This window comes from Dama dama, chromosome 22 (assembly GCF_033118175.1).
Source record: "Dama dama isolate Ldn47 chromosome 22, ASM3311817v1, whole genome shotgun sequence".
Classification (NCBI taxonomy): domain Eukaryota; kingdom Metazoa; phylum Chordata; class Mammalia; order Artiodactyla; family Cervidae; genus Dama; species Dama dama.
In genome coordinates this window covers 41,157,403-41,181,391 of record NC_083702.1, presented here as the reverse complement: position 1 = coordinate 41,181,391, position 23,989 = coordinate 41,157,403, and positions in this window count along the sequence as shown.

Here is a 23,989-nt window from a genome sequence, read left to right as displayed (position 1 = left end):
CCTATTTCTTGTTTATAGGGAAAAAAGCTTCAGCCTCCTAGACCTTCTGTGAGTTCCCAAGGAGATTCAAACAGATTGATAAAAACAGCCTTAGTTCCTCCTCAAGGGATATAAATACATAACAATCTGATGCATGTCTCTGAGTTCTTCTACAGGAACTAAGGCCTCCATTCAGGTGGAGGATGGTAACTTTAGGCTGAACTTAAGTACATGGACCCCAGACTGGTCAGAACCAGAAGACTGAGGACTGAGATTCTTGGAACAACATCCTGTTACCTCACTACCAATGAATCAAAAGAGGGTCACACAGCCTGCAGCCCTCACTCCAAATTTGCTTTTAAATACTCTTCCCTGAAACACATTGGAGAGTTCAGTCTTTTGAGCATGAGTGGCCCATTATCCTTGATTGGCTCTGGTAATAAATCTTTGTCTGCTCCAAACTGATGTTTCAGTTTGTTTGGCCTCACTGTGCATCAGGTACACAAACTTTGGTTCAACAACAGTGGGAAGCACAGGTAACAACCTAGACTTTCAATTGGTGTCTGAAGTGGGGGGCAGAGAGGACAATCTTATAGGACTGAGCCATTAACCCTGTGGAATCTGATACTATCTAAAGGTAGGTAGTGTCAGAATTAAGTTGTAAGACATCTAACTGGTGTTGCAGAATTGTTTGATGTATGGAAAACTGACACATCTTGTGTAATTGAGGGTAAAGCAGACACTCAAGCAGAGAAGTGTTTCTCTTTATAGCTGATTTCTTTTTGCCAGATAGCCTGAAGTCCCAGGTAGTATCAGAGGGTAGATGAAACTAGATGGTTACAACCTTTACTCAGTAGAGGTTAAAAGGTTATGATGACTTAGTCTCACATATAGCATGTCCTCAGAGAAGAATTAGTATTTCGTGGTTAGCATAGTATCCCAAATCCTGAGAACAAGGAATTTAATTTCATAACATGAAACCATCAACCTTCTTTCTTAGGTGGATAGATAGACCTGCCTTTAATCCTTGATCATCTTCCCTCCAAGCTCTTTGATCTTGCACAAGGTTCCAAGCCTCAATTTTCTCATCTACGGATAGGAATGAGTACACTTCCTTCACAGAGTGGTTAAGAGATTTATGAGACATCATTTCTCTTTCCTTCCCAAGACTATCCTTCTTACAGCAAAACAATATGCATCAAGAATTTAGACATTGAGGAACAAAAGCAAAGACGAAGATAAAAAGTTTATAGATGAGAAGCTAGTTGTGTTTCTTGTGTGGTAACTGTTATAGATGTCATTAAACTATAAGGAGGCTCATATTGGTGATTTCAGATTTAGTTTGCATCAGAATTTGTATAGAAGCTGAATGAGCCTAGGAAAAGTATCTAGAATGAAGAAGAGGGCTAAGAGTAGATCCTGGGGAACACTCATATTTAGAGGCAGAAAGGGAAGGCAGGTAGGCTCCTTGAGGTGTAGTTTTTCCCCAGTACTCTGTGTCCTGTGTGTATGTGTGTGTGCACACAGGTGCACAAGTACTGTTAAAATGACCTTAAGATTGTCTAACTCAACCTTTTCTCTCTAGATAGAGGAGTTTCCCTCCCCCCACTCCCACCTTCCCACTGCCCTCCTGTACTGGTGTCCTAAGGGCACATTTACAGAGGATGCTTATTCAAGGTAATGAATGAGGGAGCCAGCAAAGCCCTGTGATGAGGCAGTTATCCATTTAATGCAAATTCAGGAAGGAGCAATCTCTCTCTGTATCTAAGAAGAAACTGGTGTATACCCTGGGATGCTGATGAGCATGTTGTTGTTCAAGTGGTAGGTTTATCTGATTGGGTATCAGGACTCAGCAACTAACCTCTCCTGAGCACAGAAATCTCCTAGCCTTAAACCCTCACTTCATGGGCAACTTTCGGGACCAACTTCTAGGTTTCTGAAGGCCCGTCTGGAAATCTTGCTCATTGCTGCTCTGCTCCCCATTGTTTCCTCCACTTTGTTATTATGCCTCCCTGCATTTTCTTCTGCACCCCAAATAAATCAGATCAAATGAATATCCACTTTCTCCTTCTTTCCCTTTAGTTTGATGAAAATCAAACCAAGGGTCCAAGCAATTAGGAACCCAAACTAGTGCCTGTTTCTGAGATATTCCAATTCAGCTAGAAAGTATCTTCCATTCTTCTGTTACAATAAATAGAAGGAAAAAAGATTATGGGCTTCCCTGGTGGTCTGGTCTTTAAGAATCCACCTGCCAATGCAAGGGACACAGGTTCAATCTCTGGTCCAGGAAGACCCCATATGCCGGGGAAACAGCTAAACCTGTGAGCCACGACTACTGAGCCTGCATTCTAGAGCCTGGGAGTTGCAGCTACTGAAGCCTGTATGCCTAAAGCCTATGCTCTGGAACAAGCAAAGCCACTGCAATGAGAAGCCTGCACACCACAACAAAGAGTAGCCCCTGCTTGCTGCAACTGAAGCAAGCCCATGCAGCCAAAAATAAATCTTTTAAAAAAAAATCCATATTAAGAAAAACTGAAGATTCATATCTTGCTAACATATATTTTAAACACAGTTGAGATCATGCTATACATAGTTTTGTATCCTGCTTTATTTACTTAATATTATACTCTGAAAAAATTTTTCACATTATCAGAACTCTCCCTAAGTATCATCTTTAAAACCTGCATAACTGACCACTTTATATTATATTGTTTGAAATTATTCCTACCTCTAATCCAGTGGTCCTAATGCAAATAAAAACTGTATAGCAAAATAAGTACTGAATTCTAGGTACTTGTTGAAAGACATAGTCTCAATCTCAGGCCTTTGATCAAAGGAGAGTTGTTAAGACTGTCACTCCAGTCACTCTGAGGTACTCTATAATCTTTAGACCAGTGCAGAACAAGGTGGTTGGCCCACATCCAGCTGCCTGTTACCATGTTTTAATGTTGGGTCATGTGTCTTATGAGAAAAGCAGGGATATTCAACCCACCAAAAGTGGTCGTCTTGTCTTCACAAGGATGCCGTTGAGGTCATTAACCATGACCTTACATACTGTCTCTTTTTATGAGGACCTTCTGTGTTCTGTGGAATAAATCTGCATCTGTATTACCAAGAATAGTTGGTCTTTCCTGCAGCAATTGATCTGCTTTTACTTCATGAATACTGTGAACTGTATAACAGATCAGATGTTCCATTATTCAAAGGCTGATAGAAAACTTCCAGGCAAATTTGTGACGTTCTTTTAGCAAGTGTATAGGATGATTTCCTTTAGGATAGACTGGTTGGATCTCCTTGCAGTCCAAGGGAGTCTCAAGACTCTTCTCTAACACCACAGTTCCAAAGCATCAATTCTTCGGTGCTCAGCTTTCTTTATGGTCCAACTCTCACATCCATACATGGCTACTGGAAAAACCATAGCTTTGAATAGACGGACCTTTGATGGCAAAGTAATGTCTCTGCTTTTTAATATGCTGTCTAGGTTGGTCATAGCTTTTCTTCCAAGGAGCAAGCATCTTTTAATTTCATGGCGGCAGTCACCATCTGCAGTGATTTTGGAGCCCAAGAAAACAAAGTCTGTCACTGTTTCATTGTGTCCCCATCTATTTGCCATGAAGTGATGGGACCAGATGCCATGATCTTAGTTTTTTTAATGTTGAGTTTTAAGCCAGCTTTTCCACTCTCCTCTTTCACTTTCATCAAGAGGTTCTTCAGTTCCTCTTCACTTTCTGCCATAAGTAAGAAGAACTCACTCCAAGTGAAATTACTGGGTCAAAGAACATGCATGTTTTGAAGGCTGTGTGCTAAATTTCACATCAATTGAAGTAGAAGAAGCTTCCGGGTTTTTTTTTTTAATTAATTAATTTATTTTAATTGGAGGCTAATTACTTTACAATATTGTGGTGGTTTTTGCCATACATTCACATGAATCAGCCACGGGTGTACGTGTGTCCCACATCCCAACCTCCCCCCCCCCACCTTCCTCCCCACCCCATCCCTCAGCTTTGTCCCAGAGCACTGGTTTTGAGTGCCCTGTTTCATGCATTTAACTTGGACTAGTCATCTATTTCACATGTGGTAATATACACGTTTCAATGCTATTCTCTTAAATCATCCCACCCTCACCTTCTCCCACAGAGTCTAAAAGTCTGTTCTTTATATGTGTGTCTCTTTTGCTGTCTCATGTATACAGTCATTGTTACCATCTTTCTAAATTCCATATATGTGTGTTAATGTACTGTTTTGGTGTTTTTCTTTCTGACTTACTTCACTCTGTTTAATAGGCTCCAATTTCATTCACCTCATTAGAACTGATTCAAATGCATTCTTTTTAAATGCTGGGTAATATTCCATGGTGTATATGTACCACAACTTTCTTATCCATTCATCTGCTGATGGACATCTAGGTTGCTTCCATGTCCCAGCTATTGTAAACAGTTATGCGATGAATATTGGGGTACACGTGTCTCTTTCAATTCTGGTTTCCTCAGTGTGTATGCCCAGCAGTGGGATCGCTGGGTAGTATGGCAGTTCTATTTGCCATTTTTTAAGGAATGTACACACTGTTTTCCATAGTGGCTGTAGTAGTTTGCATTCCCACCAACAGTGTAAGAGGGTTCCCTTTTCTCCACACCCTCTCCAGCTTTTATTATTTATAGACATTTTGATAGCAGCCATTCTGACTGGTGTGAGATAGTACCTCATTCTGGTTTTGATTTGCATTTCTCTGATAATGAATGATGTTGAGCACATCATTGAGCACATGATGTTTCATGTGTTTGTTAGCCATCTGTATGTCTTTGGAGAAATGTCTGTTTAGTTCTTTGGCCCATTTTTTGATTTGGGTTGTTTATTTTTCTGGTCTTGAAATGCATGTGCTGCTTGTATATTTTTGAGATTAATTATTTGTCAGTTGCTTCATTTGCTATCATTTTCTTCCATTCTGAAGGCTGTCTTTTCACCTTGCTTATAGTTTCCTTCATGCAAAAGCTTTTAAGTTTTATTAGGTCCAATTTGTTTATTTTTGCTTTTATTTCCATTACTTTGGGAGGTGGGTCATAGAGGATCATGCTATGGTTTATGTCAGAGAGTGTTTTCCCTATGTTTTCATCTAGGAGTTTTATAGTTTCTGGCCTTACATTTAGATCTTTAATCCCATTTTGAGTTCATTTTTGTGTATGGTGTCAGAAAGTGTTCTAGTTTCATTCTTTTACAAGTGGTTGACCAGTTTTCCAAGCACCACTTGTTAAAGGAATTGTCTTTTCTCCATTGTATATTTTTGCCTCCTTTGTCAAAGATAAGATGTCCATAGGCATGTGGATTTATCTCTGGGCTTTCTATTTTGTTTCATTGATCTATATTTCTGTCTTTGTGCCAGTACCATACTGTCTTGATGACTGTAGCTTTGTAGTATAGTCTGAAGTCAGGCAGGTTGATTCCTCCAGTTCCATTCTTCTTTCTCGAGATTGCTTTGGTTATTCAAGATTTTTTGTATTTGAATACAAATTGTGAAGTTATTTCTTCTAGTTCTGTGTAAAATACCATTGGTAGCCTGACAGGGATTGTATTGAATCTGTGGATTGCTTTGGATAGTACACTCATTTGAAGACGTTTTAGTTTTATCATACTTTTATCTGTGAGTTCATGCATCTGCAGTCGCTAAGTCGTGTTTGACTTTTTGCGACCCCATGGACTATAGCCTACCAGGCTCATCTGTCCATGGGATTTTTCAGACAAGAATACTGCAGTGGGTAGCCAGTCCCTTCTCCAGGGGATCTTCATGACCCAGGGATAGAACCTGCATCTCCTGCTTTGGCAGGTGGATTCTTTACCACTGCACCACATTTTGTTGATAACTAATGAGAATGAGCCTTTTGACCAAAACTGCTATGTTTGTTTATTTATCATTTCTATTTCTTCTCTCTCTTTCCATCATTCACAGTTTTCTTACTGAGGTCTTTGTATTTGTCCTTTTATCTATTTAAATAAGTTGTTGTTGTTCCGTTGCTTCAGGCATGTCCAACTGTTCGTGACCCCATGGACTATAGCCCACCAGGCTCCTCTGTCCATGGGTTTCTCCAGGCAAGAATACTGGAGTGGGTAGCCATTTCCTTCTTCAGGGGATCTTCTTGACCCAGGGATTGAACTAGGTCAATCATTGCAGACAAATTCTTTATTGTCTGAGCCACGTAAGCCCTGTATTTAAAATATGACCAATTCCAGAAAAAAACTAGTTAAACGTTAAGCTTTAACATTCTTTGTTATTTCAAAGAAATAACATTCTTTGAATTACAATACAACTGTGAAATCATAATCAAAGACTTCTCTGTTGCAAAGACTGTTTGTAGGAGAGTAATTATTTTTCATAACCATGGAAACCCAACTGATGCCATGGCTACACAACCAGCTTGCACAGACAATTTTTAGTAACAAAGTCAAACAAATCACTATATCTACTAAAATCATTTCATTTTACTTTTTTGTTTTTGGCCTTACAACTTGCACGATCTTTGTTTCCCAAACAGAACAGTGAAAGCACAGAGTCCTAAGCACTGGACCACCAGGGGATTCCTCTAAAATCATTTCATTTTAGAAATGCTTTCTCTCATTGCCAGTGGAGGGAAGTTAAATGGCTTGGCATTGTGTTGCACACCTAACTCAATTTCTTAGTTTCTCTTCTGTGACATTTTAGCTTTTTGTCTTCTTTCTAAAAATTCTTAACAAGTACAAAGCACATGCTATAATAGCTCTCTCATCTGTTTTCTGATTTCTCCTAATAAGGTCCCTGTGTATAGCAGCAGCCTATTTTCGTGAGGCTACTTTGAGAAAAAGATGCTATGCCCAGCCCATAGCCACATACTAGACAGAACTTGACAAACCACTGGCAATTTGTTTCATGTATAAATACAGTCTTTGAGTACTTAAGGAAAACCCAGTTACAAGCTTTTGATATCCAATTTGGAAAACAGATATAAAGGTTGATTCCTTCCTAACTCATGGTTTTTTTCTTCAACTTTTTTTTTAAAGATAATTTGTCTTGAATACCACTCTATGCCAAGCCCTGTTCTAAGCGTTTTACATATATTAACTAAGGAGATTGAAAGTTATTATAATGATAGGGTAATATTCCAATTTTACAGAGGAAATGAAGGCACAGAGAGATTAGGTATCTTGCCAAAGATCTTGCAACTGGCAAATGATGTTTACTGGCTGTTAATACAAACTTCTCTCCTAAGCCATGTACTCCTCTCCTACTGAATTTTCTACCCCTTTCTCCTCTATCCCCAATGAATAACTAAAAATTACAGATCATGTTTGTTACCACAATGCTGTGGTGGACAAAACAGTAGACTAGTAGTCATCGGACTTGGATTCATGTGCCATGTGGCTTCAGTAAAGTCACTTAATCCTGTTGGGCTTTGGTCTTACCATCTGTCAGATGGGAATAATAATAATACTATATAACCTCCCATGGCAGCCATAGAAGTAAAATGAGATGATGGAGAGGAAAGGTCTTTGTCATCTTGAGCAACTCCAGTGACTTTTTATATCGGTGCTCTTGGGAATTGTCAAGGAGGCTTCACAGAAGAGGCAATGTTACAGCTAAGGTTTGAAAGATGTATGTGTGTCCTGATGTGATCACTGATAACATTTACTGAGCAATTACTATGTTCTAGGCTATGTGCAAAGAGTTTTACATGCATCATCTCATTTAACTCTTACAGCAACTCTATGAAGTCATTCAGTTAGTTCCTACCTTCCTTACTTATGTAAATACTGTTGGCATGATTCAAGAATGGATCTGCCATGCCATCCACCAGTCACAGCCCAAAGAAAGAAGTGCTGGTGGCTGAAACCACAAACTGCACAAGCCTTGAAGGTGGTGACTCTTGTCCCAACCATGGCCTGATGAGCTGAATAAAGACATGATGGGAACAATTCACTTTGGTTAGCAGACACATCCTGAGACACAACTGGCATTGGGAGACTTAAGAGGCTTTTCTTTACTAGTTTTGACAATCATTTTGGCTTAAGCTTTGCCTGCTCAGTCAGACCAAGGGCACAACAAGAGACCCCAGTGAAAGATCTAGAAACCTGAGTTGTCCAGAGAACACACTCCTAACTGATATAACCACAAATCTGGGGATGTATTTTAAGCAATGTGGAAAGAGTCAAGTGAAAAAACATCGATGATTTTTGTGCATCTTTCCAAACAACACTCCTGAAGCAGTTAATATGACTAAAAATTGAAATGGACCATTGAAGCAATTGCTGCACAGAAGAGAAGGCAGCAAGAACATGAGGGGCAGATTTTCCAGAATATGGAAACATATAATGAAGCTGAACATGTCCCAAGAAAGGACAACTAGATGAAGTATGTGAATCATATCACAACGCATCAAATTAATTTTTAAAAATCATTTTTTCACTTCAATACCAGAAATTCTGTCGCTTAGCCCCAAGACAAAATTAAAGAAATCCCAAACTCTTTTGATTTCTGTTTACCTGAATGTAACAGGTAGAATTCTCTTGAGATGAGTGAGTAAGGTTGGCTCTGTCTCAAATGTAGCTCAGGCAAGACTGATGCTTTCAGGACCCATCTTACCCTATGGAAAGCATTCTCCATAAATGCTTATTACACCTTTCAAAAGTGGCTGGGAAAAGACAGAGGCAGAGCAGCAGGCAAAATTTGTTCTTCTATCAGAATGAGGGTGTGAACTAAGAAGGACTCCTAGTGGAGAACATGGGAGGTGAGTAGAAGAAATTTCAGTCATCAGGAGAGTCCCTATAGCAGGCCACCTTTCACTTTCACTGAAAGTGAAAGGTGCTCAGTCGTGTCCGACTCTTTGTGATCCCATGGACTGTATAGTCCATAGAATTCTCCAGGGCAGAATACTGGAGTGAGTAGCCTTTCCCTTCTCCGGGGATCTTCCCAACCCAGGGATCGAACCCAGGTCTCCTGCATTGCAGGCAGATTCTTTCCCAGCTGAGCCACAAGGGAAGCCCAAGCTAACTTTGTCCTAAAAAGAATTCTCTTACCCAGGGAGATCTTGGAGATACAACCAATCCCTAAGGTGGTGCTAGTAGTAAAGAATCTGCTTGCCAGTGCAGGAGATGCAGTTGGATCCCTAGGTTGGGAAGATCCCCTGGAGCAGGAAATGGCAATTCGCTCTGGTATTCTTGCCTGGAAAACTCCAAGGACAGAGGAGGCTGATGGGCTACAGTCCATGGGGCCACAAAGAGTCAGACATGACGGACAACAAAGGGAATTATTTTAATTATGTCTTCATTGAGCTCACCGGTTCACAACTTGGGCAAAATAAATCATTCATTTTGAGGGATACAATTTGCCATCTTCAAAACCTGTGCAAGATGATGTTACCGCACAAGGGCACTGCAGTGTTTTTCATAATAAACTTGTGAACTAAGAGCTATAAAAAGAGAAAAAAAAAAAAAAACCCTGTGCAAAATGCTATAATTTTTGAAAAAAGATGAGACACGGAATAATTTGGGTTAGGGAAACCAATAAAATGGTATTTATGATAATAATGGTATTCAACCAAGCCTCCAATGAAGATTGAACTATGGTCACTAATTTGCCTGAGGAAAAATTAAAAATGTTAGGGGCAGGCAGCAGAAACTAAAAAATCCTAAATCATCCAATTTATAACATATAATAAGGACTATGTTCAAACATTGGAAAGGAAGGAAAAAAGGAATAACATAATTGGTGATCAAACAATAAATGGAAAAAATATAATTGCTTATAAATTTTATACTTCCTCTTTATTGGAGAATTCAAATATGTATGGAAATAGGAACCTTGTTATTGTGTTTTTCTTCTGTTTATAGGCAAATACAAGCTTACAAACCTTTGTAGGGGCAGAAAGACTTTACCCTTCTGGATATGATGTTGTTTAGTTGTTAAGTCGTGTCCAACTCTTTGCAACCCCATGGACTCTAGCCCACCAGGCTCCTCTGTCCATGGGATTTCCCCCAAAAGAATACTGGAGTGGGTTGTCATTTTCTTCTCCAGGGGATCTTCCCACCCCAGGGATCAAACATGCGTCTCCTGTGTCTCCTGCATTGGCAGGTGGATTCTTTACCACTTAGCCAGCAGGGAAGCCTCTAGGTATGATATCTGGGTCAATAAATAAACTGGCAACAGGCAAGTGAACATAGGGAACACAAATTTAGTAATTTTTAATATTACAGAGATGTGGCAAAAAAGAGACTATCCCCAAAAGATATGCAATCTGAGAGCTTATATACAGTCTTTATAAGGTAATGATAGATGTCAGCTACTTTGGAAACAGTAATTGATTTTTAGGAATGATAAATGGGCCTTAGAACAGATGGGAGAGATGATAGTTTGTGACAAATGTGTCAGGGTGTGGTGTCGACTTCAGGTCTCTTCTCCTGAGATGAGTCAGTCTTTCCTGGTTGATAAAACTAGCAAGATGGGAATCTAAGACAGTAGGATTCCTTTTGGAGGATCTGTCTTTAGGCAGATAAGGCGAGTTCAAAGAAAGCCTCTTCTAACATTTTCTGTTTTTCAAGAGCCTTCAGCTCAAAATAGTCAATAACCCAAGTCAGCATATTTTTGAAGTCCTTCGTTACAAAGACATTGAACCAGCCATTTGCAGAGGCTGTGTGCTCTACAGAACACAAGAGAGACAGACAGGTCAAATGCCCTTCTTTGAAACTTCCCCACCACCTCAGGGGGCCAGCCAGCATGCTAATCAGAAAGTGTACCATGCAAGTTCTTTATCTTTAATAAGCAGGAGACTTTGTTAATTAGCATCTTGATGTTAGAAGAGTTCTTAATGGCAAAGAATGTTCAAACTACTGTATAACTGCACTCATTTCACATGCTAGAAAGGTGATGCTCAAAACTCTCCAAGCTAGACTTCAACAATATGTGAACCGAGAACTTCCAGATATACAAGCTGGATTTAGAAAAGGTAGAGGAACTAGAGATCAAATTGCCAACATATGTTGAATCATAGAAAAAAGCAGGAGAATTCCAGAAAAACTTCTGCTTCATTGACTACACAAAATCCTTTGACTGTGTGGATCAAAACAAACTGTGGCAAATTCTTCAAGAGATGGGAATACCAGACCACCTTACCTGCCTCCTGAGAAACCTGTATACAGGTCAAGAAGCAACAGTTAGAACTGGACATGGAAAACAGACTGGTTCAAAATTGGGAAAGGAGTATCTAAGGCTGTATATTGTCATCTTGCTTATTTAACTTTTATATAGAATACATTATGTGAAATGCTGGGCTGGATGAAGCACAAGCTGGAATCAAGAGTGCTGGGAGAAATATCAACAACCTCAGATATAGAGATGACACCACCCTAATGGCAGAAAGTGAAGAACTAAAGAGCCCCTTCATGAAAGTGAAAGAGGAGAGTGGAAAAAAAAAAAAGCTGGCTTCAAACTCAACATTCAAAAAACTAAGGTCATGGCATCTGGTCCCATCACTTCATGGCAAATAGATGGGAAAAAATGGAAATAGTGACAAACCTACACAGCATGTTAAAAAGCAGAGACATCACTTTGCCAACAAAAACCCATCTAGTCTAAGCTATTGTTTTTCCAGTAGTCATGTACAAATATGATAGTTGGGCCATAAAGAAGGATGAGCACTGAAGAATTGATGCTTTCAAATTATGGTGCTGGAGAAGACTCTTGAGACTCCCTTGCAGAGCAAGGAGATCAAACCAGTCAATTCTAAAGGAAATCAGGCCTGAATATTCATTGGAAGGATTGATGCTGAAGCTGAAGCTCCAGTACTTTGGCCAGCTTTTGTGAAGAGTCGATTCATTGGAAAAGATCCTGATGCTGGGAAAGATTAAAGATAAAAGGAGAAGGGGGTGGCAGAGGTTGAGATGGTTGGATGGCATATTTATACTCATATCAATGGGTATGAGTTTGAGCAAACTCCAGGAGATGGGGAAGGACAGAGAAGCCAGGCATACTTCAGTCCCTGGGGTCGCAAAGAGTCAGACATGACTGAGTAACAGAACACAGCAACAACAGGATATGTGGAGAGGCTAAAGTGTTTTATTCACTCTTTGCTGGAACAGAGATTTTCTTGCTAATAGAGAAATGCAAATCAAAACTACAATGATCACCTCACAACAGAGAGAATGGCCATCATCAAGAAGTCTACAAATGATAAACACTGGAGAGGGTGTGGAGAAAAGGGAACCGTACTGATGGGAATGTAAATTGGGGCAGCCAGTATGCAAAATAGTATGGATGTTCCTTAAAAACTAAAACTAGAATTACCATATGATTCAGCAGTCCTACTCCTAGGCATATATCTGGAAAAGACAAAAACTCTTAATTCAAAAAGACATGTGAACCCCAGTGTTCATAGCAGCACTATTTATAATAGCCAAGACAATGAAACAACCTAAATACCCATCAACAGCTGATTGATTTAAGAAGATATGGTATATATATATATATATATATATATATATATATATATGAAATATTCAGTTCAGTCACTCAGTCATGTCTGACTCTTTGTGACCCCCATGGACTGCAGCATGCCAGGTTTCCCTGTTCATTACCAACTCCCAGAGCTTGCTCAAACTCAAGTCCATTGAGTTGGTGATGCCATCCAACCATCTCATCTTCTGTTGTCCCCTTCTCCTCTTGCCTTCAATCTTTCCCAGCATCAGGGTCTTTTCAAATGAGTTAGTTCTTCACATCGGGTGGCCAGAGTATTGGAGTTTCAGCTTCAGCATCAGTCCTTCCAATGGATATTCAGGACTGATTTCCTTTAAGGTTGACTGGTTGGATCTCCTTGCAGTCCAAGGGACTCTCAAGAGTCTTCTCCAACACCACAGTTCAAATGCATCAATTCTTCTGTGTTCAACTTTCTTTATGGTTCAACTCTCACATCCTTACATGACTACTGGAAAAACCATAGCTTTGACTAGATGGACCTTTGTTGGCAAAGTAATGTCTTTGCTTTTTAATATGCTGTTTAAGTTGTTCATAGCTTTCCTTCCAAGGAGCAAGTGTCTTTTAATTTTATGGCTACAGTCACCATCGGCAGTGATTTTGGAGCCCAAAAACCTAAAGTCTCTCACTGTTTCCCCATCTATTTACCATGAAGTGATGGGACCGGATGCCATGATCTTAGTTTTCTGAATGTTGAGTTTTAAGCCAGTTTTTTCACTCTCCTTTTTTACTTTCATCAAGAGGCTCATTAGTTCTTCTTCTCTTTTGGCCATAAGGCTGGTGTCATCTGCGTATCTGAAAGGTATTTCTCCTGTCAATCTTGATTCCAGCTTGTGCTTCATCCAGCCCAGCATTTTGCATGGTGTATTCTCCATATAAGTTAAATAAGCAGGGTGACAATATACAGCCTTGATGTACTCCTTTCCCAATTTGGAACCAGTCTGTTTTTCCATGTCCAGTTCTAACTGTTGCTTCTTGACCTACATACAGATTTCTCAGGAGGCAGATAAGGTGGTCTGGTATTCCCATATCTTGAAGAATTTTCTAGTTTGTTGTGATCCACACAGATATACCCATTTGAATGAAGAGTTCCAAAGAATAGCAAGGAGACATAAAACAGCCTTCCTCAGTGATCAATGCAAAGACATAGAGGAAAACAATAGAATGGGAAAGACTGGAGATCTCTTCAAGAAAATTAGAGATAACAAGGGAACATTTCATGCAAAGATGGCCACAATCAATGACAGAAATGATATGGACCTAACAGAAGCAGCAGATATTAAGAAGAGGTGGAAACAATACACAGAGGAACCATACAAAAAAGATCTTCATGACCCAGATAACCACAATGCTGTGATCACTCACCTAGAGCCAGACATCCTGGAATGTGAAGTCAAGTGGGCCTTAGGAAGCATCCCTATGAACAAAAGCTAGTGGAGATGATGGAATTTCAGTTGAGCTATTTCTAATCCTAAGAGATGATGCTGTGAAAGTGCTGCACTCAATACACCAGCAAATTGGAAAACTCAGCAGTGGTCACAGGACTGGAAAAGGTCAGTTTTCATTCCAATCCCAAAGAAGGGCAATGCCAAAGAATGTTCAAACTACTGCACAATTGTACTTATCTCACACGCTAGCAAAGTAATGCTCAAAATTTTCCAAGCTCGGCTTCAACAGTACATGAACCATGAACTTCCAGATGTTCAAGCTGGATTTAGAAAAGGCAGAGGAACCAGAGATCAAATTACCAACATCCATTGGAGCATCGAAATGAAACATTACTCCACCATAAAAGGGAACAAAATATTGCTGTTCGCAGCAATATGGAGAGACCTACAGAAAATCAGAAGTAAATCAAAGACAAACATTATATGATATCATTTATGTGTAGAATTTAAAAAATAATAATAAAAATGAATCTATACACAAAATAGAAACTGACTCACATACATAGTAAACACACTTATGGTAAAAAGGGGAAGGTAGGGGAGGGAAGGGGTAAATTAGGAGTATAGGACTAACAGATACAAAAGGAAAGGAAAGAAAGGAGAGTGAAGTCGTTCAGTTGTGTCCGACTCTTTGCGACCCCATGGACTGTAGCATACTGGGCTACTCCATCCATGGAGTTTTCTAGGCAAGGGTACTGGAGTGGGTTGCCATTTCCTTCTCCAAAGGATCTTCCCAACCCAGGGATCGAACCTAGGTCTCCCATATTGCAGGCAGATGCTTTACCGTCTGAGCCACCAGGGATACAAATACAAACTACTCTACAAAAACTAGATAAGCCACAAGATTTATTGTATAACACAGAGAACAATATTCAATATCTTATATTAATCTGTACTGGAAAGTAATCTGAAAAAAATGTATGTGTAACTGAATCACTTTGCTGTATACCTGAAACTAACAAAATATTGTAAACCAACTATATTTCAATAAAAAATCTTTAAAATTTTAAAAGTAAAATAATCTTTAAAATGGAAAAAGAATCTAGGAATTGTAATGCCTGTGCCTAAGGGATGGTGCCCAGTTTTGACCCTCAGTCTCCTATGTTCGGCCATTGATTCAGAGGATTCAGCTGCCTGAGGAACAGTAACAAAGTTACCCACATCCTGACTCCAAAATACTGACACCTATGCACAGAAGAACTGTACAAAAAAGATCTTCACGACCCAGATATTCACAATGGTGTGATCACTCACCTAGAGCCAGACATCCTGGAATGTGAAGTCAAGTGGGCCTTAGAAAGCATCACTATGAACAAAGCTAGTGGATGTGATGGAATTCCAGTTGAGCTATTTCAAATCCTGAAAGATGATGCTGTGAATGTGCTGCACTCAATATGCCAGCAAGTTTGGAAAACTCAGCAGTGGCCACAGGACTGGAAAAGGTCAGTTTTCATTTCAATCCCTAAGAAAGGCAATCCCAAAGAATGCTCAAACTGCTGCACAATTGCATTTATCTCACATGCTAGTAAAGTAATGCTCAAAATTCTCCAAGCCAGGCTTCAGCAATACAGGAACTGAGAACTTCCAGATGTTCAAGCTGGTTTTAGAAAAGGCAGAGGAACCAGAGATCACATTGCCAACATCTGCTGGATCATCGAAAAAGCAAGAGAGTTCCAGAAGAACATCTATTTCTGCTTTATTGACTATGCCAAAGCCTTCGACTGTGTGGATCACAATAAACCGTGGAAAATTCTGAAAGAGATGGGAACACCAGACCACCTGACCTGCCTCTTGAGAAACCTGTATGTAGCTCAGGAAGCAACAGTTAGAACTGGACATGGAACAATAGACTGGTTCCAAATAGGAAAAGGAATATTTCAAGGCTGTATATTGTCACCCTGCTTATTTAACTTAGATGCAGAGTACATCATGAGAAACGCTGGGCTGGAGGAAGCACAAGCTGGAATCAAGATTGCCGGGAGAAATGTCAATAACCTCAGATATGCAGATGACACCACCCTTATGGCAGAAAGTGAAGAGGAACTAAAAAGCCTCTTGATGAAAGTGAAAGAGGAGAGTGAAAAATCTGGCTTAAAGCTTAACATTCAGAAAACTAAGATCATGGCATCTGGTCCCATCACCTCATGGGAAATAGATGGGAAGACAGTGGAAACAGTGGCAGAATTTATTTTTGGGGGGCTCCAAAATCACTGCGGATGGTGATTGCAGCCATGAAATTAAAAGATGCTTACTCCTTGGAAGGTAAGTTATGACCAACCTAGATAGCATATTAAAAAGCAGAGACATTACTTTGCCAACAAAGGTCCATCTGGTCAAGGCTATGGTTTTTCCAGTGGTCATGTATGGATGTGAGAGTTGCACTGTGAAGAAAGCTGAGGGCCAAAAAATTGATGCTTTTGAACTGTGGTGTTGGAGAAGACTCTTGAGAGTCCCTTGGACTGCAAGGAGATCCAACCAGTCCATCCTGAAGGAGATCAGTCCTGGGTGTTCATTGGAAGGACTGATGCTGAAGCTGAAACTCCAGTACTTTGGCCACCTCATGAGAAGTGTTGACTCATTGGAAAAGACCCTGATGCTGGGAGGGCTTGGGGGCAGGAGGAGAAGGGGACGACAGAGGATGAGATGGCTGGATGGCATCACTGACTCAATGGGCATGAGTTTGAGAAAACTCCGGGAGTTGGTGATGGACAGGGAAGCCTGGCATACTGTGATTCATGGGTTCGCAAAGAGTCGGACATGACTGAGTGACTGAACTGAACTGAACTGAACTGATGCCTCACAATGAACCTTTTATGTGAGACGTGCTTCAGAACCTAAGGAGACAGACTGAGCCTCCATCTAACCAAATAGAACAGATTGTATGAACTTTGTGTGCCCACTTGCTGATAAGTTCATGTTCCATGACATCTGTATGGGTGGTCTAATTTTGTCTGAAACTTTCTTTCATTATAACCTGGTAGTGAGGGATGGGGAGTACTTAACCCTGACCCTTTCTAACTAAGGGCAGTGAACCAGTTGTTTATCAAGAAATAACTTTTGTATACCAGTTAACAACCTTGTCCAATATTCATTTTATTCCTCTTCATTTGTGTGAAAGTCACGACATTTTGAGGAGATTGATTATTCTAGGGGGTTGCTATTGATCAAATCTTTGAAGGGAACTCAAAAATAGGCCTAAATGGAGCAGGACCCTATGGTCCTTGCCCCTACTCCATGTCCTTTTGCCCGCCTTTTATCTGTGCAGAGCTTTAGTCAAAGAATAAGTTTAATCAGAGAAATGAGAACATATAAAAACAAAGGAAAACAGTAAAAGGAGACCAAACAATAATAATATAGTCATTAAGCATCGGAGAAGGCAATGGCACCCCACCTCAGTACTCTTGCCTGGAAAATCCCATGGATGGAGGAGCCTGGTGGGCTGTAGTCCATGGGTTCGCTAAGAGTCGGACACGACTGAGCGACTTCACTTTCACTTTTCACTTTCTTCCATTGGAGAAGGAAATGGCAACCCACTCCAGTGTTCTTGCCTGGAGAATCCCAGGGACGGTGGAGCCTGGTGGGCTGCCGTCTGTGGGGTCACACAGAGTCGGACACGGCTGAAGCGACTTAGCAGCAGCAGCAGCATTAAGCGTAGTCAAGGAAACTTAGTTCCTTCTTAAGGACAGTAGGTAATATTCTGAGCCATATCATTTATAGATACAGAAACCCCAGGTGTGAGAAATTAACTACATGATGACCAGACTGTACCCACGACATAAGCTGCCACAATTCTGAGAACTGGCCTTAAAGAAATGGGAACAAATGGACCCTGGAACTGCAGATTAACTGTACCTAAAACAATTAAGATGCTGCTGGTCAGACCATGATGACTGATTTGAAGATGGCTTTCAGAGCTGACTATGCTCTTTCTGCACGGAGCCCCCTCCTTTTGTCTGTAAAAGCTCTTGCCCCACTGGTTGCCAGTGTGGGGTAGTTGGCCTTTGGACAGATGTCAGCTACCCTCCCCCACCAAGGTTGCAGACGTCTGAAATCAAGTCAACTTTCCTTTCCACCAACCTGGCTTGTTTGTTGGCTTTTGAGCGCCAAGCAATGAGACCCCACACTCCTTCTGGTAACAGTCTTTCTCTTCCCACCTGTGTTCTGGACTAACTGAGAAATATTACAAAGGGATAGGAAACCCAAATATACTTTTAGTGCTGATTAAGTTTAATTTGGAAGATGGAGCTTTGTGCAGAGGACAAAATGATTTATTAACTCTTCATCCTCCAGTCTAGGCCTTAGAATAGCTCCCCTGAGGACAAGTTTGGCACAGTAGAGCAGACACATATACCTAGTGGCTCCCTTCATTGAGCTCCCAAAAGAGGGAGAGGGAATTAAACCAAAATTGCCATGCATAGGACCTTATATTATTTTTCCCAAAGTGGGAACAACCCAAATGTCCATCAACTGATAATTGGATAAATAAAATGTGGTATATCCATACAATGGACTATTATTCAGCAATAAAAGGAAATGTGTACTTATACATGCTACACATGGGTGAGTCTTGAAAACATGCTATGTGAAAGAAGTCAGTCACAAAGAATTACACATATTGCATGATTTATATGAAAGGATGCCCCTACAGTCCCATACCATGGATCTCGAAAAGCAGCACCCAGTTACCCATGACCAGCCCCATTAGCAACCCTGCCACCTCCAGGGTATTGCAGGGAGGAGATCTATGTTCCATGCCAGCTGTGAAGAAACTCTCATTCTCTGCTCCTTCCAAACTCAAAGGGCTCCCTCCTTCTGCTCTTGGCACTTCCTTTATGCAATCATGAACCTGGGATTAAGATTGTGAAATTAAATTCATTCCCACTTCATAAAGATGAAAAAGCAAAGCTCGTTCTAATTGCCAAAGCCTAGTTTTGACACTAGGACTGAATCTATTTAGCAAAAACTCTAAACATTATCCAAAACTTAATATTTGGAGAGCAAGTATAAAAATATACATATATATGTTGTTGTTGTTCAGTCACACATTCATGTCCAACTCTTTGTGACCTCATAGACTGTAGCATGCCAGGCCTCTCTGTCCCTCACCATCTCCTGAAGTTTGCCCAAGTTCATGTCCACTGCATTGGTGATGCCATCCAGTCATCTCATCTATATGCATACATATATATAAAAATCATGGTGAAAACTTTTGTTAGTATAAAAGAAAACTGTATTTTAAGTAAATTTCTTTCTCAAAAAAGGAACCAGATTTAAAATGTTATTTTATACACTGTTAGGTCATTAGATTATGATGTAAGTATGGTTCAGCTGTTGTCTATTTTAGCAAAATAGACTCAGAGTTCATGGAATGAACTAAGTCATCACTGTGGCTTCTATCCAGAATAAAAACAAAGCTGAGATATAACAATAATCATGGAAGCATTTTTAACAGCAAGAACTTTATTAAATACTTCTTTGCATAGCAAAAAATAGTAGCACTTAAAAAACAGCAAATTGCTTAAGGTTTACAGTATATCTTTAAGAGCATATGGTCACAACTATACTCCAATAAAAATTAATTTTTTAAAAGACAAGAATATGGTCAAAGAATTTCGGGGCATTTTGGTCAAAAAAATGTGTTGAAAGTGACCAGGATCTTGTTTTAGGGATATCCACAAAAAAAAAAAAAAGACATAGGATAGTGAGATTCATCATAAATGTAAATTTAGACATACATTGTTTACTTTTTAAAAAGAGCTAATGGACATGAAAACGAAGTTGATGGACTTCAGCAATGAAAAGTCATTAAAGGCACAAATTCCAAACATCAGCCACAATATTACTTTGCAGGCAGACCTTCTCAGACCTATGCTGAAATTGCCTTAGTGCAGTATTGAGAGAAATTTCACTGAAGCCAGAAATGCTGTTTTAATCAACCCACTGAGAGAGGAACCAAAGGAAAAACCTACTCCATGTAAGGAGTTCTTTATCTGCAGACCATCTCTACAAATTTAGGCAAACAACCACAAGCATGGAACACAGGGAAACAGAAAGGAAATTTGTATTTTTTTGCAAAGATAGTACATATCAGGCTGTACGTGTAAATTTTTTTGACTCCACAGTACACATCTGTGAAGTATTTTACTGCCTTATGGATGACAAAACTGATGTTCATTAAGTAGAAATATTTATCCAGTACAGCCAGAATCCAAACCCAGGTTTGTCTTCTATCAAGTTCTCTGCTCTTAGGGAATTCTGCTCAGTGTTATGTGGCAGCCTGGATGGAAAGGGAGTTGGGGAGAATGGATACATGTATATGTATGACTGAGTCCCTAGGCTGTTCACCTGAAACTATCACAACATTGTTAATCGACTATACTCTAATATAAAATAAAAAAAAAAAGTTCTCCTCTGCTCTTTCTGAACCTCATCCACTTCAGACTTAGGTATAAACCAAGACCCTCACTTTAACCAGACTGCCACCTCTGATCAGATTGGGACCTCCTGAGAAGTACTTAGAAAGGAGGAATATAGGGAAGGAAAAGCGAAGGGAGAGAGGTATCAACATTTAAATTCAGAAATCTAGTCCAGGTCAACAACCTTTTGCCATAATAGGCCAATTATAGAATATTTTAGGTTTTTCAGGCTACATGATCTCTGTCACTACGTCTCAAGTCAACTATTACAGTATGAAAACAGCCATAGACCATGTTTACACAAACACAGCAGCTATGTTCCAATAAAAGTTTATTTTTGGACCCTGGAATTTGAATTTTTTATAATTTTCACATGCTACAAAATAGACCTGTTTCTCCCAATCATTTAAAAATATAAAAACCATTCTTGATTCATGGGCTAAACAAAAACAGGCATTGGGCCAGATTTGGCCAAAGACCCCCAGTTTGCCAACTCCTGACCTGGGTTTAACCAGCCCTCAACTAGTAACAAGTTTTCAATTAAATATTCAGGCTTATTAAAAATAGCATGAAACTCTTAATAAAAGACCACAGAGCATTTTATCTATCTGATATACTGAAGATAGTGAGACCTGGTGTACAAACAGAAGCCTTTATCGAAATAAATCAAATAGATGAGCAGACAGTAAAACACAGACTCCTTTGAAACAAATGGCTAAAAACAATAGATCTGAGATTTTAAAAGGGTTACTTCTTGATGAAATAAAAATTCATATTTTAAGGCCAGACAAAAATTTAAACATAAATTTTTTTTTCTCTATTTCGGCCTCATCCCTCCCCTCTAGTATGAATTGTGCATCTGCATAGTGTGTTAATACGACCTTCCCAAAGGCAGAAATACCCACTCAAACATAAAGATCAATTTTTTTTTTCTGGCACCAACCATAAAGGATAATCCTTTCTCAATTCTTTAAGGAATCACAATGACTCACCACTTGCCTTGTACGTGTAGACATCTTTGGTGAACATCATGAAGCATGCCAATATATCATTTCTCTTAAAGATATTGGTTGGTGCAGAACAGACTGGTCAGACCTGGGGAGATATTATGGCCTGGGCAGATACTGGGCCACACCTAATGGAAGTTCTTAGCTTAAATACTTAATTGTGACCTTATAAATGTTACTAGCTATATTACTTATATTCTGCCTATTTTTACAAGATTATTATTTCTTGCTTTGCCAAGTGGGCAGCTGAGCCTCAAAATTGATGATGATTAGGTGACTTGAAATGATGGATCAAATATATAGTTCAATAAGATCAATGATTGCAATACTGCAATTCTAGATATAGGAAGAAGCAATGAAAGGGAACCATTCCCAGGATTATAACATCCTAATAAATCAGGTGGTCCAGAGACTTTTGGTTATTTTTAACAGGGCCTAGTCCAGCAATGTAGCTTCCCAGGTAGCTCAGTGGTAAAGAATTCACCTGCCAATACAGGAGACACAGGAGACGTGGGTTCAATCCCTGGGTAAGGAAGATGCTCTGGAAAAGAAAATGGCAACCCACTCTAGTAGACTTGCCTGGATAATCCCATGGACAGAGGAGCTTAGCTGGCTCCAGTCCATGGGGTTGCAAAGAATTGGCCATGACTGAGCACACATGCACGCAGTCTAGTAATAACACATCGAGTGGCCTATCAACAAAATCTTCCCTGACCTGGAAATGAGCATTCCTAGCATCATGGGCCAAATGGGTCATAAAATGCTTCCTGAATCTTGGTCAAAATTAAGAATGAAGGGAAATTGTAAAATAAAGAATGTTGGGGGAAGAAAAAGCATGTTGTCCACCATCCAGTTCTACAAGAATCAAGTCATTAGCTACTGCAATCATTGACCAACAAAAATATACCCTGAAAGGAACTCAGGGCAAAGATGAAGATGAGGTACTTTTGGCTCTTGGAAAACAGGAAAAACAGGCCCTTGGTAGTTAGAAATACTTCAGGAGAAATTTTTTTGTAAACTTGGACTCTTGCATCATCCCATACTTCGAACAGCGCTAAAACCATTAACTAAGATATCTGTTCCTCATGGCTAACAGCAACCTTGTGCTGAGAAGTGAGCTTGGTTGTATGTACCCCTTCCCCAAAATCACATGTACACTCTCCTCCTCACTTTGCTATCAGAACTTTCTGAGAAACTGTCTCCTATAATCCTCGGTTTGGCTGAAATAAAAAATTCCATTTCTTTCTTAGATTATTGATTAAATTTTTGTTGACATTTTTCAGTTCAGTTCAGTTGCTCAATCATGTCCAACTGTTTGTGACCCCATGGACTGCAGCACACTTCCCTGTCCATCACTAACTCCTGGAACTCACTCAAACTCAAGTCCATCTATTCAGTGATACCATCCAACCATTTCATCTTCTGTCATTCTCCTCTCCTGCCTTCAATCTTTCCCAGCATCAGGGTCTTTCCCAAGAGTCAGTTCTTCACATCAGGTGGCCAAAGTATTGGAGCTTCAGCTTTAGCATCAGTCCTTCCAATGAATATTCAGAACTGATATCCTTTAGGATTCATGGAATTGATCTCCTTGCTATCCAAGGGACTCTCAAGAGTCTTCTCCAGTACCACAGTTCAAAAGCATCAGTTCTTCGATGCTCAGCTTTCTTTATGGTCCAACACTCAGATCCATACAGAACTACTGGAAAATCATAGCCTTGACTAGATGGACCTTTGTTGGCAAAGTAATGTCTCTGCTTTTTAATATGCTATCTAGGTTGGTCATAACTTTCCTTCCAAGGAGTAAGCGTCTTTTAATTTCATGGCTGCAGTCACCATCTGCAGTGATTTTGGAGCCCCTCAAAATAAAGTCTGCCACTGTTTTCACTGTTTCTCCATCTATTTGCCATGAAGTGATGGGGCCGGATACCATGATCTTTGTTTTCTAAATGTTGAGCTTTAAGCCAACTTTTTCACTCTCCTCTTTCACTTTCATCAAGAGGCTCTTTAGTTCTTCCTCACTTTCTGCCATAAGGGTGGTGTTATCTTCATATCTGAGGTTATTGGTGTATCTTCTGGAAATCTTGATTCTAGCTTGTGCTTCTTCCAGTCCAGCATTTCTCATGATGTACTCTGCATATAAGTTAAATAAGCAGGGTGACAATATACAGCCTTGACATACTCCTTTCCCAATTTGGAACCAGTGTGTTGTTCCATGTCCAGTTCTAACTGTTGCTTCCTGATCGGCATACAGGTTTCTCAAGAGGTAGGTCAGGTGGTCTGGTATTCCCATCTCTTTCAGAATTTTCCACAGTTTATTGTGATCCACACAGTCAAAGGCTTTGGCGTAGTCAATAAAGCAGAAATAGATGTTTTTCTGGAACTCTCTTGCTTTTTCGATGATCCAGCTGATGTTGGCAATTTGATCTTTGGTTCCTCTGCCTTTTCTAAAACCAGCTCGAACATCTGAAAGTTTACAGTTCACGTATTGTTGAAGCCTGGCTTGGAGAACTTTGAGCATTACTTTACTAGTATGTGAGATGAATGCAATTGTGTAGTAGGTTGAGTGTTCTTTGGCATTGCCTTTCTTTCAGTTCAGTTCAGTCGCTCAGTCGTGTCCAACTCTTTGCGAACCCATGAATCGCAGCACGCCAG